Below are 5,048 nucleotides of genomic sequence, written 5' to 3' on the forward strand. Positions count from 1 at the left end.
TTTGTACCCGTGTACCCGTGTACCCGTGTTTGTTCGTACCAAAAAAACGAGCATGGTTGCTATGGTTAGCAACCAAAAAAACGAGCATGGTTGCTATGGTTAGTGTGTGACGTCACTGCACCACTGAGTTCACACGGGTGTGGGTTTTTTTAATGATAAAGGGGGAGGGGTTAGGGGAGGGGATGATATTGTGACGTCACTATATAACTGTGTTTTTCATTGGCACGTTTGACTGCCAAGGTTTCAGCCTCCAGGAAGAAACCGTAAAAACAAAGGGAAAACACATAACAACCACACCAATGGGTCCAATGAAGTACTGTACCCTCATAAACACATGAAAAACTGAAAAAAGTAATAAAATCACTCCATGGCACTCCATCTTTAATTGGCCAATAAATCGAATCAAAGCTCTTTGGAGTGAGACTGTTATCTCTTATTTAAAACCTCACCAAAGCGTACAAAACTGCTTCACAATAACAATGTTGTTCAACATACAATTTGTGTTTATTACATGAATCAACAATGACTCCTCACTCGAGTGCCATGAGGAACATCACCGGATCCCTTAGACTAAAATTGTGCAGATTAAACCTTTTCATTTTTATTGTGATGTTTGTACTATTGTACTGTGTATATGCCTGCTTATACTTAATATATACATTTCGCACTAATGTAACACCGACATATTCACATTGTGTATGTATTCTTGAGGGACGCTAGCCCCTCCTATGTCCAGCTTTTGATGTGTGTGCACAAACTTTGTCCTACACATTAAAATGCCATTGACAATGGAAACACAAGCATTGATGACGAAAGTGAGGACGCAAATTGTGATTGGCCGGAATGAGATGATGTATGATGTACGATGATAATACAATTTGATGGTTGAATTTGGTGCCCCTGTTCTTCTATTGAGACATTTAGATCACGTCAAAGGGCATGTCTCACCTAGACAAAGGACATGTGGATTCATAATCTCAGATCCACCATCCCACCATATTTGGGCAAGACTATTGTCCAGGACTGGTTGTTGTCAAGGTTTCAGCTCGTGGGATGTAGCTGGGTTGTTCCCATGGTGTGCCCCCTGTGATGTATAAGGTGACGTTGTGGTGTTGTTGAATTTGGCCTTTAAAAGCTAGATCATAGCATCATACCCGCCAGAGTGTCTGTGACAGAAAAGAGAAGAGAAAGGGATAGAAGACTAGAGAATATAAGAGAATATACCTTTTACCTGATTCAAAGAAATCACTAAACGGCATTGTTTAGATTGTTCTACTGATGGAGATGACTATGATTGAGAAGACAAGTGCCCCCTCCACTCAAGAGGAAAGCAGCCCTGTGTCTTGTGTGACAGTCCCTGAAAACAATCTCCCGCAGCAAGGCAAGAATGAAGAGACACAGGTGCAGGGAGTCAGGTACCCAGAAGGCCACCAACTGTTTGTCGGAAACATCCCTCACGATGTGCACAAGGCCAAGCTCAAGGAGGTCTTTGAGAAGTATGGAACCGTCGTGAAGATCAGTATCAAGAGTGGCGGTATGAAGGTCCGCAACTTTGGCTTTGTGACGTTTAACGACTCAGCGCCTGTGCAGAACATCCTCAGCAACAGGCCCATAAAACTTCACAGCTACTGGCGTCTCAATGTAGAGGAGATGAAGACGCGCTCATACAAGGCCGCAACGACTGCCAGTGGGGCAGTAAAGTCAACAGCCCAGAGGCCTGGAGGCCCTCCAGCTGTCCATAATGGCCCCAGACCAGTGTGGGACGTTAAGAGGACGGAGGCACAGGTGTGGGGAGTCAAGTACCCCGATGCCCACCAACTGTTTGTCGGAAAAATCCCTCAGGATGTGCATGAGGCTGAGCTCAAGGAGTTCTTTGAGTCGTACGGGACAGTCCTGAAGCTCAGTATCAAAAGTGGTAAGAAGGTCCCCAACTTTGGCTCTGTGGTGTTTGACGACTCCGCACCTGTACAGAAAATCCTCAGCGACAGGCCCATAATGTTCCGTGACGGGGTGTGTCTCAATGTAGAGGAGATGAAGACAAAGGAGACACAGGTGCAGGGAGTCCGGTACCCCGATGCCCACCAACTGTTTGTCGGAAAGATCCCTCACGACGTGAGCAAGGCCGAGCTCAAGGAGCTCTTTGAGCAGTATGGGACAGTCCTGAAGCTCAGTATCAAGAGGGGTGGGATGCTTCCCAACTTTGGTGGGATGCTTCCTAACTTTGGCTTTGTGGTGTTTAATGACTCGGAGCCCGTGCAGAACATCCTCAGCAGCAGGCCCATAATGTTGCGTGGAGATGTGTGCCTCAACGTGGAGGAGATGAAGACTCCCTCTTCAGGCTCAGAAAAGCCTGCAACCACTTCAAGTGGGACAGTGAAGTCAACAGCACAGAGACTCGGAGGCCCTTCAACTGTCCACAAGGGCCCCAGGCCAGTGTGGGAAGGGAAGAAAGGAGAGGCACAGGTGTGGGGAGTGAAGTACCCTGACTCCCAACAACTGTTTGTCGGAAAGATCCCTCACGATGTGCAGGAGGCAGAGCTCAAGGAGTTATTTGAGAAGTATGGCACAGTCCTGAAGCTCACCATCAAGAGTGGAGGGAATTACCGCAACTTTGGCTTTGTGGTCTTCAATGACTCGGCGCCCGTGCAGAAGATCCTCAGCGAGAAGCCCATGATGCTGCGCGACGACGTGTTCCTCAACGTGGAGGAGATGAAGACGAGGGAGACACAGGCGCGGGTGGCCAGGTACCCCGATGCCCACCAGCTGTTTGTCGGAAACATTCCACATGGCCTGAACAAGGCCGAGCTCAAGGAGTTCTTTGAGCAGTACGGAACGGTCCTGAAGATCAGTATCAAGCGGGGTGGGACGTTCCCCAACTTTGGCTTTGTGGCGTTCGATGACTCGGCCCCGGTGCAGAAGATCCTCAGCAACGGGTCCGTGATGTTAAGTGGCGAGGTGTGTCTCAACGTTGAAGAGATGAAGACACACTCATCGGGCTCGGACAAGGCCGTGATGACCGCCAGCGAGTCGCTGCGGTCCACAGCAGAGGCACCCGGAAGCCCAAGTGAGGTGTGCCTCCATGTGGAGGAGACGAAGGTGCACCTAGCACACTTGAGCAAGGCCACGGTGACTGCAGGTCCGGAACTGGGTGTCGAAATTCAGGAGGAGGCTGCTGTCATGGAGACGAAAGCACACATCTTGCTGGAGACCCCTCCAGCCGAGGAGCTCACAGAGATTACTGCTGTACCCGGCCCCACCTCGGAACCCACCTCCACGGCCTCCACTGTTCCCGCCCCGCGCGTAAGGAACATCCTCGACTCCTTGCCCATAAAGCTTCGCGGTGACCGCCGTCTGGATGTGGAGGAGGTGAAGGTGTGGCCGATGCACTCTGACAAGGCCGCGATGGCTGCCAGCCCCGAACCCGAGCCGGAGGCTCAGGTGGTGGAGGAGCTGGAGCCCGCCACCACGGAGATGAAAGCAGACATGCTTCTGGAGCCTCAGCCAGATGAGGAGCTCATAGACGTGAGCCCAACCCCCGTCCCAACCCCCATTGCAGAGAATTTCATAAGTGTCTGATGATGTTTCCCTTGCATGTTTTAGATTTTTGGAAAGTTTAAATATAGAATGTATACCGTACTCAATAATCAAAATCAATGGGGCTCGGATTGAGCTGAATGCCAAATGCCAGAAATAAATAATAATAGTAATAACACTAATAATAATACTAATAACAATAACAATAATAGTAATACTTACAATTATGATATGAGATGAGTGCATGCATTCCCCTGTTATTGTAATGTGTACAACACAATGACTCTACTACAAATCTAATCATTCAATACATGCAGAAAGAAACACGTCAAAAAACACGTCAAACCCTCCCAAGCCCACAAACTGCATTTGGACAAGATCCACCACAGAATAGAATGTGCGATGAGGCTTTCGCTTGGCTGAGGAAGAGTGTTTGAGAAAATCGGTGCATCCAAACCAAGATAAAATCTCCTTGTCTATGGAGCAGTAGTTCTGCCTTCCTAGTAGTCCAACATCTGGACCACCTACAGTAGACATCTGAAAGCCCTTGAGCAGCAGTATACCACCACGTGATGTCTCCGCGAGACGATAAGGCAAATTAGCATCAATGTATTTAGAGGAAGCCGACTTCCCCAGCATCTTCTCCACCACCACTCCAGCACTCTGCACTAGTTACGATGGATATGCCAGGTTATGGCCTACACATTTCAAGCACGCAAGCAATGATTTATGGTCAACTGAAGGAAGGGAAATGTTCACATAAGTCACTTATTTTTTTGTTTTTATTTTTATTTTATTTTTATTTATTTTTATTTAACGATGTCATGGATCTTCGTGAGGATCCATGCCATCATTAAATAAAATGTCCGTGGCTAATCTGTGATTGTGATTTTTTTCCCTTTACTTTACTTTCGTTTCCTTTACTTTCTAGAACTTTATTTCATTCTAGATGACTGACCATATGGGTACCATGTTCCCATATGGTTCCTGAGATCCACATGATTAGATTTTTTTTTAACACATTGTGTATGTATTTTTCTTTTTTCTGTATTTCTTTTTTTAACCTTAAAGTGGGCTGAAGCTGTGCCCAAATATGGAGATGACTAATGATATAGTACTGTTTTCATAGATTGACTAGACTGGCCACTATTATGATGATGTATGATGATGTATGATCATAAGCCCCTCACTTCACACGTGTGATTTTTTTATTTTCTTTCTTTCTTTTTTTGGAGGGGCACTATACACTAATGACTTGGGACGTCATGTGGCCAATATAAATACATCAGAACAGGCCAGCTCCATATATGGACCATGGGTAAAGGCCATGTCCATGCAGAGCCCGGGCAGAGCCCTTTTTGGAGCGTTTCTGGACAACCGTGGGTCCGACCGACTCGACACCGGGCACTGCACTCCCTGCGGGGGTGTGGAACGCGTGTGTCGAATTTGAAGTCGTGGGGCGAATGGTTCTCGAGTCAAGTGCATTACGGACGGACGGACGGATGGACAGAGAC

The sequence above is a fragment of the Electrona antarctica genome (assembly GCF_951216825.1).
Source record: "Electrona antarctica genome assembly, chromosome: 12".
Classification (NCBI taxonomy): Eukaryota; Metazoa; Chordata; class Actinopteri; order Myctophiformes; family Myctophidae; genus Electrona; species Electrona antarctica.